Source organism: Cryptomeria japonica, chromosome 3, assembly GCF_030272615.1.
Source record: "Cryptomeria japonica chromosome 3, Sugi_1.0, whole genome shotgun sequence".
NCBI classification, from domain to species: Eukaryota; Viridiplantae; Streptophyta; class Pinopsida; order Cupressales; family Cupressaceae; genus Cryptomeria; species Cryptomeria japonica.
This window is the reverse complement of record NC_081407.1, coordinates 209,026,822-209,040,445: the sequence shown is the minus strand read 5'-3', so window position 1 is coordinate 209,040,445 and position 13,624 is coordinate 209,026,822.

The following is a 13,624-nucleotide window of genomic DNA, read 5'->3' as shown; positions in this document are numbered from 1 at the left end:
CAGGATGTGCTCTTTGTCCTAGTGTGTACAGGTCCACACAATTCAATCTCCTCAACTTGGTGTATGTGGTAGTGTTCTTGTGCATTGAAAAAAGCTGGAGGTAGACACTTTTGCATTTCACACATTAAATGAGGAATTTTTCTATTCCAATATTTTATATCGTCTTTATGGATTTCTTTACATGACAACCACCTACAAGGTATTCAAGATGCAAAATAATATATTACATAAGAAGTAAAACAAATTGCAAATATAATATCTATACAACGAACTAAACAATTATCACTACTTACCTCATTTATTTTCCAAGATCATATATGACTTGCTTGACATATAGAGGTAGAACGTACTACAACAATTATAAAATTATCTTTTCATTTTTTTGTAACATAATTAAAAGTACATGTACACGCAATACTTAAATACATACTAAAAACACAAGAACATGAATTACCTTAATGAAGGTATGCCAATCATGCGTTTTCATCCCTGGCCCAAATTCACTTTTCTTTGATATGAGATTGTTTATGTTCGCAGCAAATCCTGTGGGAAATCAAATTTTTCGTATGACTTCTTTTATAGCATTGCTTTGCTGGTCCATTAATAACCAAGGAAGCTCACTTATATTAATCTGGTCTCCATGGCTATTTGATTGAATGACATTTATCATTGCATGATTAGAATCCTGAATGTCACTACATATTTTGACAATTTTTTCTTTGTCACGCCTTCCATCCAATATTTTCCATAATGTCTCTGTTATATTCTTTCCAATATGCATACTATCAAACAAATGAACAATTTGTAACTACTTATAGTAGGGCAACCTACTAAATTGTTGGGGATAACTTTTTATTCCCTTAGGAAGGTGGTCATTTATGCCTTCATGACCTTCATGATCATCAATCACATCATCAGTAAACAAAACAAAATAGAAAAGATGTTTTATGACAAACCAATAGATGGAATGGCATTACCTTGACAATTAATTCTATTATATTCCAACTTCCACAGGTGAGGTGTCATTCTTCATGGCTTTGATGTATTCTCTTCTTTCCCATTGAAAAGATGTTTTTCAGTATTTCGATACTTATGATTTTTGTGGAGAAAGTGCCTATACTCATCAAAAACCTGCTTTCCTAAAATTTTTCAATGACAAGATTTCATCTTTGGACCACAAACAGGCATGCAAATTTTCTCTTTGTTTGAAGACATACAAGATAATGTATAATTGGATTAAATATGATAATTTTTTGAATTATAATTTTCATGCACAACTTAAACACTATAACATACCACAAAAATGTGTTAGCCCCGGGGCATCGTGTATTATCCATAGAAGCATCGCATGGAATTGAAATTGTCTTTGTCCTATTGGTCTAGAGATGTCATACATAGTGACACCATTCCATAACTCCAACAACTCGTCGATAAGAGGCTCGATATATACATTCATATCTTTAACTTGGTACTTACCTAATCAAATGAACAAAAACATTACATAATTATTATGACCATTTTACTGCAATATTTATAATTAAATTTAGATGACTATATTTAAATGATAAAATACCTGGAACAATCATTGCCAACATTATGTGCTCCCTCTTTATTGACATCCATGGAGGAATGTTATTGTTGATAACAAAAACAGGCCACACTGAGTAAACAGATCTCATCTCTCCAAATGGATTGACATCGTCCGCTACCAATGAAAACCTGAGATTACGAGGTTCTTCTTTAAAGTGTGGCCACTTTTCCTCTATGTCCATAAATGCTTAACCATCTGCAGGCATTTGAATGATGTCATATTGACTTCTATTGTGTGCATGGTAATCCATAAATTATGCCAAGCTAGTGCACTTGAATAATCATTGCATACATGGAATAATGGGAATATAGCGAAGAACCTTGTGAGGAACCCTTTTTGTTATTTGATCTATTCGATATCTACTGATATGACATTCATGGCATTCAGTTCAAAATTCATGTTGTTTGTGATATATAATATGATCATTGGGACAAGCATCTATTGCTTGATACTCCATTCCAATATCTTTCATAACAACAAATAATTCTTGGTATGAGCAAGGCATAATATTTGATGGTGGTAACAAAAACACACCTATCAATCTACAACAAAAAATAATAATTTGTTATAATAAAGAATATTAATGGTACAACATGATTCATAGTTTATTATGACATATATGAAATGCCTTAACATACATGACATTGTTATGTTGGATAAACCATTCATAACCTTCAAGTTCACCAACAACAATACAACGGAGAGAAGAGTTGCCTATGAGCCTTCATAAAGGGCCTCAGATGCCTTCTAGAGTAGAGGGACATCATGAACATCATCAAGGTCATCTTCATCATCATGATCAATTGGGTGAGTACTAAATGAGTCATGGATCAACGTATTTGTACCATCACCTTCAATTGTGTTTTCTGGCTCATGATCGTCATCTTCCATGGGATCATTATCTTCAGCTTCGATATTCACACCTCCATGTTCGTCCACTTCGAAAACCATATTCTCAGGGTTGTGTTGATCCATACCATGTGCTCTAGGGTGCTCGACCTATATAAAATTGATGTACATAAATAAACCGTGATCATGATCTCATCATCACGTGATTTATTATGTATATAAATTGTCAAAACGATATAATAAAAAACTTACCAATGGATGATAATCATGTCCACCTTCAATGTGACCATGCAACCTACAATGTTTCTTCATTGTTTTGATTAGAAGTCTTCTAGTCTTTAACCCCTTACAAATTTTGCATGGACAATAACATTTTCCATCACCTTTTCTTTTCAATTTAGACCACAATCTAGCAATTGTCTCCTTATTTTGTTGTTTGTTGATATTGTCTAACATGGTCTTTCTTCATAGGCAAGAAAATAATAATTTTTGTCTGACATGGTCTTTCCCTGAGGAGCTGGTAGATCCTGCTTCCATACTTTAACTATGTTTTCTCAAAGGACAATCCTAAAAATCCATGCATTGCAAACAAATTTTTACACCTTTGTTGGTTGTGGTGGCGTCACAGAGAGTTTACATCAATAAATGAAGAACATGCCAATGCTTTTAATGCAGTAGTAGAAGTCTATCTCTTATTCAATATCTCTAGTGAAACCCCCATGATCTTTTATTGGAGTAGAATTTGTTATATTCTAGAAAGGGTTTTGTCCTTTGTTGATGGGATATTCATCTACCTCAAGAAATAACTATTCTTTTCTCCAACAAGAAGTGGAACTAAATGAAGATCTAGCACCATGAAATTAATCCTCAAAAGGATTACTATAGTTAGTTCTGGTAGATAATGATCTGGGTAAAATACTAATGTGGCTTTACGATACATTATGTACTAGCTTAGCATACTCTAACAACTTTGGTGTGACATGCTACATCCAATTAAGTCTCCATTGGTATCTCTATTGTGTTTATGGATTGGGATTCAATGTACTCTTTTTATACATAGATTTTACTTTCAACTGAGGAGGTTTGTATGTACTTACTTGTCTTTCGATTGTATCCCTATTTCAAGAATTTCTTCTATCAACAAATCATTTGTTGTAAGTTGTACAAGTGGAAGCTTGAACATACCTTCCATGGTAGCCTTGTTGATACGTTCAACACCATCTTGTGCAACAAATCTTTAGAACTCCATTTTTTTGAATTGAAGAGTGAGTAGTAGGGACAATCTAAGACAGTTACAGAGGTTTTGCAAGAGAGATAAATAGACCTAAATATTATGGCTTAATAATGATCAATAGGTAAACAAATAAGAAACTCTCAATATCAAAATGACTTTCTCAATTGTCTTTACTAGAAATGGATAGATCTGCTAATAATGGCTTTATGACTGTATGTCAACTTTAGACTCAATTCAAGAAGAGCTAGAACTAATATGCGACATCTAGATTTATGATCTCTATAATATAACAATCCCATAATTATGTTTCCATGCATCTATACCACAACACAAACATCATGCTAGTGTTCAACCATAGCAATTGATATCCTAATTATAGAATGCAAAATATGCACATAACTATGAATAAAGATTAAGAAAAACAAAGAAAGATGCTTATTGCAAACATAAATGACTAATGGATAAGAATTGAATTCATTGTAGATAGTTTTGAATATCAAATTCACTTATTTGTGTGCATTTAGTAACTCATGTACTTGTGGCCAACCATTTATCTCTTTCATAAATTAAACACTTATTAATAACATTAAATGGCTGAGTAATTATGTTTTAGTTGAAATTGAAAATAAAATATTTTATTTTAGGACAGCTCACACTATTCCCTATCATATTTTAGACTCTCGATTTTGTTAGTAGTGGTTTGATGTCTTTGGAGCTAGTCATTGCATTTCTTTAGTTACATTTTCCAACCTACTCCCAGCCTATGCCAAAATGGGAGCTTTGGAATAGGGTATGAACATCCATCAAAGCATAAAAGATAGAGGAATTTTGTCAGATGTAGTTGCAACTACACAAAATGGATTTGTTGAGAAGGCTTTAGAAACTTTCAAGCAAATGCAATCGGTAGGTGTAAAGCCAAATTCCATGACCATTGCTACTATCCTCCCTGCCTGTGCCAAAATGGGAGATTTGGAACAGGGTATGGACATTCATCAAAGCATAAAGGATAGAGAAATTTTGTCAGATGTTGTAGTTGTAACTGCCTTGGTAGAAATGTATGTAAAATGTGGAAGCATAGACAAGGCACGTGAACTATTTGATAGAATGCCTAAAAGATATATTGTCTCATGGACTGCAACGATTGTTGGATATGCACAAAATGGATTTGTTGAAAAGGCTTTAGACACTTTCAAGCAAATGAAATTGGAAGGCATAAAGCCAAATTCCACAACCTTTGCCAGCATCCTCCCTGCCTGTGCAAAAATGGGAGCTTTGGAATAGGGTATGGACATCCATCAAAGCATAACGGATAGAGGAATTTTGTTAGGTGTTGTACTTGCAAATGCCCTGCTTGACATGAATGCAAAATGTGGAAACATGGACAAGGCTCATGAATTGTTTGATACGATGCCGCAAAGAGATGTGATCTCATGTGAACAATCAACACGCATGTATATGGGAGGAAGGGATTGTTGATACAAAATTGAATTCTCACTCCTCTATCACATTTCTATGGTTTTATAAGATTAAACTAGGACAATTAACCACCACATGTATATTTTTTGCAACATGAAATTCAAAACTAGGGTAATTTGAATCTACCTCCTGCGTGGGATTGCCTTCGACGTGGGTTTGATGTTCTTGGGGGTTGAAGTCACCACGGATGCCTATGCGGGATTGCAATTTACAAATGAATTCCTTGCCTCTTTTTTTATTTTGTAATGGCCGCTGTCGTCGGAATTATGATGAACTCAAGCACTTTTTTGAAAAAAAGAAAATTCTCATTGCTAATGCCTTCTTCGTCCAAACTAAATGGGTAATTTCTATCGGAATTATGATGAATGCGGGCATTTTTAAAAAAAAATCAAATTTGGCCACAATATACCTTCTCCGTCGAAAACCTCAGTCAAAAATCTAGTCCAAATGTATACATTGTATAGTTGAGCACACACATATGATTGATAAATACCAAAAGAACTAAGGCCACAAAATCTCCATGCTGGGAGCCCCCACATCATTCTAGCTAAATAATTCTATTCAATAGGTTAGATACTTCTATTTTAGATTGTTCTTAGGATTCATCATCAAGAGATTGAACAAAGTCTCAAGTATATTCAAATTTCATGAAAAGAAGGCAGAAACTAATCAAGCATTAAGATTTAATAAATTTTTACTTCAAAATGTAATAGGAAGTGTTCCCCATACAAACTAAATATCACATATGTGCCACGATGAATGAAGAAGAATAGACCACTATATATTATATGTTTCCAACTGATGTTCTATACTTTAGAATTTAAAAAAAAAAATCATTTCATTCATCTTTCAATCTTCCTATTTATGCTTTCTACTTTCTGTAATATCCATCGGGATATTGCAATTGATACTGGTAATATTAAGTATCAAGAATTTATGACATATTCAAATCAATGCATCAAGGCATCATCAATATTTAGATCAGTAAAATTATTGATATTTGGATCATTGCATATAAAAAAGCACATCATGAATTTGGGTTAAGAATAATGTTGTGAGATACGCATACTCAAAGTAGAGAATGAATGAATACCAACTTCCATAACTTGAACTAGGGTTAGAACAAATTCTTAACATAAAGACAAAGCTTGAACTAGGGTGACAGTTATAAACCTTAGGATGAAAATTATACAAACCAATAATAAAATACAAGGAATACTAGGGTTTGAAGCTAGAAGAAAATAAATGCCCAAAATCAACATATGAAAGCACACTTTGATGAGATAGTTAACAAATAAGAAAACCCTGTGCTCTAGTTAAGATGCCAACTAGGGTTACAAAACAAAGTGCTAAAAGAACTAATACCAATAACAACAAAGGAAACATATGCAAATCCTCAAACTAAGAAAACCCTTCTTAATAGAAGCAAACAAGTGAGAGTAGAGGAATAAGGACACCTGTATTCTAAGATTTTATTTGAAACCTTCATACTCTTGTTATGGCCCCATCGATGCCCTCAATCTTCAAGTTGTTATGTTGTTGTTGAACTATCTGATATAATCAATTCTCGAGCATTTTGCCAAAGCGGATACCATTAAACAAAGTGAACAAGAGAATGAAAGGAAAGAAAAGGAACTTGCAAAAAAATCTTAATGACAATAATTAAAGGACCAACCTCTTGTACAATTGCTATCGAGCATCTATCTGCAGCAATTGTGCCTGCTTCCTCCCAATTTTTGCACCCTGAGCCCACATATAATGATGGTGCATAATTACTTCTTTTTTTAAAATACCACTTGTTTGTCAGAATTCCGATGTGAAATATGAAATCTTCACTATCGACAAAAGTCAACCCAATAGCAACACACAAGAAGAAGCATGTGATTGAGATAGAATACACCGATGGAGTCTATCAATAGAATGCACACTAGCGGCAATGGAAAAAATCTTGTATTACAAATAGCCGATGATGCTATCGGTAAGACTTATCCTGATGGACACTGGCAAAAGTAAAATGCATCGGCAAAGGTTACAGTGATAAAGGGTCAAAGCTTATGCTGAGGAGACATAACGTATCGGGAGGAGCTATGCTGAGGAAAAATATATTTAGGAAATTATGCCCATCGCTTGAATACATTTTAAGCTATCCCAATGCCCAATGAAACTGGCGAGATAAATCGCATCGATCAGCAGGAAGAGAGGTCATTAGCTTATGTTATCTTGATGGGTAAGAAGAAATCAAGAGGCTGTGAAAATCATCGGACCAATATATGCCGATCGATAGGTAAACGTGTATGTCAGAATTCCGATGTGAAATATGAAATCTGTACTATCAAAAAAAGTCAACCTGATAGAAACACACAAGTAGAAGCATGTGATCGAGATAGAATACACTGATGAAGTCTATCGGCAGAATGCACACTAGCTGCAGAAATCTTGTTTTGCCAATAGTCGATGATGATATAGGTAAGACTTATCCCAATGGACACTGGAAAAAGTAAAATGCATCAGCAAAGGTGACGGTGATAAAGGGTCAAAGCTTATGCTAAGGAGACATAACATATCGAGAGGAGCTATGCCGAGGGAAAAGATATTCAAGAAATTATGCATCACCTGAATACATTTTAAGCTATCCTGATGCCCGATGAGACTAGCGGGATAACTTGCACCAATTAGCAGGAAGAGAGGTCATCAACTTATGTTATCCTGATGAGTAAGAAGAAATAAAGAGGCTGTGAAAATCATTGGACCAACATATGTTGATCAACAAGTAAACGTGTTCATCAGAATTCCGACATGAAATACGAAATCTGCACTATTGGCAAAAGTCAACTTGATAGTAACACACAAGTAGAAGCATGTGATTAGGATAGAATAAACCGATGAAGTTTATCGATAGAACACACACTAGTGACAATGGAGAAATATTGTATTGCCGATAGCCGATGATGCTATCAGTAAGACTTATCCTGATGGACATTGGCAAAAGTAAAATGTATCGGCAAAGGTTACGGTGATAAAGGGTCAAAGATTATGATGAGGAGACATAACATATTGAGAGGAGCTATGCCAAGGGAAAAGACATCGGGGAAATTATGCCCATCACCTTAATACATTTTAAGCTATCCTGATGCCTGATGAGACTAACAAGATAACTCACACCGATCAGGAGGAAGAGAGGTCATCGGCTTATGTTATCTCGATGAGTAAGAAGAAATCAAGAGGCTATGAAAATCATGGAACCAACATATGCCGATCAACAGGTAAAATCCATGAAATTTTAACATGTCGGAATTCCAACGAACACAGGGTAATTTTTGAAAAAAAAACAAATTAATCCAACAAAGCAAAAGAAATCCCAATTCTCATTAGAAAATTGCTCCCAATTCGATGAGGACTTATGACTAACACCATTGTCATCGAAATTCTGATGAATGAGGGCAAGGTTTAAGAAAAAAGGAAATTTGACACAAATTGTGTTGTAAAATTTGACAAAGCAAAAAAAATCCCATAGTTCGTCGGAAAATACACCCAAATGTACTAGTGTAGTCCTATTAATGTTTTCTTAGAAGTTGGAGGAGCTTTGATGGTAAGAATAACTTTGTTGCAAACACCTAAAGAGAAAGACATAAGTCAAAGGAGGAGCTTATTCATGACTACATGCAAGTGTAGAGGTAAGGTATGCAAAGTTGTCTTTGATTCAGGTTCACAAGATAACATGGTATCTCGAGAGATGGTACATAAGTTGAAGCTAGATAGACTACCTCATGAAGAATCATATAGAGTCTCTTGGGTAAATGATAATCAAACTCTTCTAGTAAATGAACAAGAATATGTGCAGTTTCAGATTGGTGAGTATAGAGATAGGGTGCTAAGTGATGTTTTACCAACAGATTGTTGCCATTTTCTATTGGGGAGACCATGACAATTTGATAGATAGTCAATGTATGATGGTAGAGAGAACACCTACCTTATCAAGAAGGATGGAAAGACATTTAAAATAACTTTTTTGTAGGAAGATGAGAAAGTGAAAGGTCAAACTAATATTGTCATGTTTGGCAAAAGAGAACCCATAGGGTATGCAGAAGTTGTAGCCATTCCAAGGCTTGGAAACACTAAGATAGTAGGGTTGATTGATTGTTTATTGGTTGGGATAGTGATATATCCATTTGTGTTGACCAAGATCAGTAAACAACAAGAGTTTTTAGATATAGAGGGTTTGATCCAAGGTGGGAGGAATGAAGATTCCATGAAGAGGAAGCAATTGCCAATCCCCAAGGGTGACTTTGGGTGCAAAACACAATTGGCAACAAAATTTACTCCCATTCCTTATGATATATGTTTTGTATGTGGGTTTGTATATTTTTTTTGTAGGTGTCCCAGGAGTCCAATGGAAGCATGGATCGGGGTGGTACTCATGGGACATGATTTCTTCTTTAGGGGGGTTGTATAGTACAGAAGCACCTAGTTAGTCATATGCTTGTATAAGGCCATTATGAGTTATTTCAAGTTCCATGTCATGTCTAGATGGGAAGAAGGTCATGAAAGACTAGTCTTTATGTAATAAGGGTCCTTGATACCATTATGTAATGTTTGAGTTCAATTTGTAGTCATGTTGTCTTAATGTTGTCAACATTGTCATTATAGGGTGGAAGTGTATTAAAGGCATAAAATGGGGTATTCCATCATGTATAATAGACCTTTGGGCCTCTTTGAATGTATTCACAATAGAATGAGTTCATAAAGGTCCTAGTTTGGGTCTTGAGTCAAGCTTGTTCAAAGTTGTCATTACTTGTTATGGCGATTAGACCTTTTTGTTAGTGAGAATTCAAAATGCAGTTGTAACCATTATAAGAGACTTGAAAAAATATTTAAATAGACTATCATCAGTCAATGAGGGGGTTAGAGATGTATGTGGACGTATGCATTGAGAAAGGAGATCAATAAAATTTCAAAACTTTCTTAACTGTCACTATTTTCCTAAACGTCACAACGTGATATCTCCCATTTTTTTTAATTTGTCTTGCTATTATTAAAACCTTATTTTCTATGGAAGAGGCGTGAATCCTCTGCAAATTGGCTTTGGTCCTATTCAATTTACTCTCAAGGGTTTTGACAAAGTTATAAGAATTTGTGTGAAAATTGTACATACCCTAAGCTAGGGTAACCCAAGATAGTAAAATAATGTATTTTGGGTCATTTCCACGTAAAACATTCATACCAAAGAGTGGAATGAACCCTTGAAAATGTGTTTCTTTTTTCTCCTTTCTTTGCAGGGTTCTGAGATGGTCTTGGCATGTGTAAAATGTGAGGAGACGACTGATTTTTCTGAGTCTCAGTCTGATGAGACAGTGAGGTGATGGTGTGAAGGTGTAAGTGCAAAGTTGAACTTTGGAAGGTTAATATAAGATAGTGAGGGGTGTGTGAGGGTGCCTCAAACTTATTCAAAGGGTTTTTTAGACTTTAAACAAATCAAACATCAAATACTAATGATTGTCCTCTTGATAATGTTAAGGACTATTATAGTATAACAGAGAGTTAGAAAAAATCTACTTTGCAAAGCCAAACTAGAGAGTTATATGTGAATGATGTCAGAGGGAAGAGTGGAAATTTCCTACAAAATCATTAGTAGTGCTTGGAAGCTTCATGGAGAAAGGCTAGCGTATATGTAGGAGACTGTTCTAGTGGTCTTATTTGTCACAGTCTTGAGAGCCAGTCATACCCTCATTGTAAGTGGTGACTTTGTAGAAGTTATTCATCATTCTAGACCAAGGGAGAAGTGTTTCCATCATGTGTGGGACTCTCTTAAATTTTATAGAAGTTAGGGCCTAAGGACCCAGGTTGCGGTTTCCATCCATCCATCAGTAAACTCTAGTAACAAGGGCCAGATTGGTATCAAGAGGGTTGTGTGAAACTAAGTCAGTTAGGAATTGTTGTAGATTTGCAAAAGATGTTCTCTATTGGTTCCAAAGGTGTCTCAATGGTGAGTGGGAGTTTCTAAGTCAATAAGCATATGTTATGTCTTTGAGCCTTGCAAGGGGACTAGTTGACTTGGAAGGAGGTTGGAGTTGGTATAGAGAGATGATGATTGGGGATCAACTTTTGGTTGAATCTATGTCTTGTGAGGATCTTATAATATCAATGAATCTATCCTTGTGTCGAAGAACCTTTGAAATGTTTGATTAGGTGAGTTTGGAGAAAGAACTCCCTTGTGAAAGTTTGCATCAAGACAAGAAGTGATTGTGTTTACGGTGTTTGTTGGTTGGCTCTACATCACTCCCTCTCATGCTGGAGTCTTGATTCTTAGAACCAAGGCATTGAGCACCTTGGTCCTCCTAATCAAGACCCATTTTGGGTTCCCGCAATGGTCCACTTCAAGTGTGTAGGAAAATTGACCCCATGTCGACCTACTCTGAAAGTTCAACTATTTTTTGGGTAGTCAAGTATAAAAAGAGATCTACCCCTCTCATTTGAAACCTTTTTCAAGAGGAAAAACTATAATCCCAATTCAATTCAAGTGAGCGAGCAATCAATAATTCATCAAGAATTGGAGGGGAATTAAAGTCAATCTATGCATTCACGATGGCATCCATGATCAATCTTCCTTGAAGGCATTTTAAAAGACATCCCAATTCCCTTGCATGAGGATCAAACACAATTTCATCAAGGTATATTTCAATTATGAAACTTTTGTTTTGGATCAGACCTTTCGCTCAAAAGGAAAATACTTTTTAGTAATTTTAATTGCAATTCATATTTTAATTTCAAAGTTAATTCCAAAACTGGGGTTTGACCTAAGGTAAATGCCTATCTCCAACATCTTTCCCTTTCTTTTTGTATATATAAAATAGATGCAAAATCTATACTCAAAAATTCTTGCAAAGTCGATAGTGACGAATAGGTTTAGCTTTCAATGGAGAAAAACTTGGAGGACCAACATGAATTTGGGTTACCTAGTCCTTAAAAATCAAATTAAACTTCTAGGAACATGTTCTAAACATATTATTTTTCCCAAATCTCAGTTTGTGGCTTCGTGAGATATCTATAGCAGTATGTTTTTTACAGTTGAATTAAATTATTCATACTTTTACCCTAATTTCACAACTATCATCCAATTTTCAACTAAGAAATAGGATTACTACTCCTAACTAGTGAATCCAATCAAAGTATTAGCCCTTTCCTTATTTAGATTGTGGATAGATCTATTTCACTCCTCTTTCAATGTAATGGGCAAATTTGGCTTATTAGTGGCTTTATTATCTTAAACCCTAGTTCCTAATTTTCCACCACATTACAACTACATAATAGTTATAATCATATGCTATCTAAACTAAATGGTTGCTAAATAATTATTAACGTGAAATATATGCTAACATAGTCTTCATATTTGTAAGTAATTGCTCTTTCAAATGCATGTATGTGTAAAAGTAGTTGTACACAAAATTTTACTAATATGATGTTATATTCATGTATAGCCATGAAATGAATTATCAATGTGATATCCTCTATATATGTGTATAACATCTAATGTGAGACCCCACCTATAGTTTGACATTCATACTTCTTAATTGGATGCTACTTAGAGGTAATGTTGCTTGCTTTTGATGTTATGGATGTTGGGTTTATGATTAGACCATTGTTATGATTATGTGGTGCATGTAGGATGGTTAATTATGTTACGAGAATATTTTATTTTTAAGGCAACAAATTGAAAATGTAATGAAACTTAGTTTGATATGCAGTATTAACCTCAGATGAACAATAGGTTGATATATATATTCATATTAACTCTCTTACAATAATAAGCCATATTGACTTGAAAACTTATCCAATGTAAGGCTTGTAGAAAATAAGGTAGAATCTTTAAATATTCATCACAAGCCTTAACCATATGGAAATAAAAATAGCTACAAAAGGCTAAAATAATTCTACTTTAAAGCATAATGACTTAAGAACAATGTTAATATTGGTGATAAAGTTAACGTGCTTGATTAGAAGTGTGTTAGTAGTCATAATCCTTCTAATTAAGGTCAATTACGGGTAAAATTAAGATTGACATTGATGTTAATGTTGATATTAAAAGATTGGAGATAGGTATTAAGTAAATATTTAATACCATGAATCATAATCTCCTTCTTATTGATGATATTAGTATTACCACTTGAACTTATGCTTGCAACAAAACTAACAATACAATTATTATTGGAAATAACATTGGCATGAGTAATAATAGTGATGCTATTATTAAGTGAAATAAGAGTGATAGCAATAACATTAATGTCTATTAATTATAATAATATTTCTCCAAATATAATAATAATGTATTAGTAAGAAATTTGATATTATATAAAAGGTATGCCTAAATAATAGACATGAAATAAATAAATAAATATTAAATTTAAAATCCTAATGGAATACTTGAAAATTATGAATATTACATTGAGTTGCTCCTTACCTATGTTCGATAAAGAAAA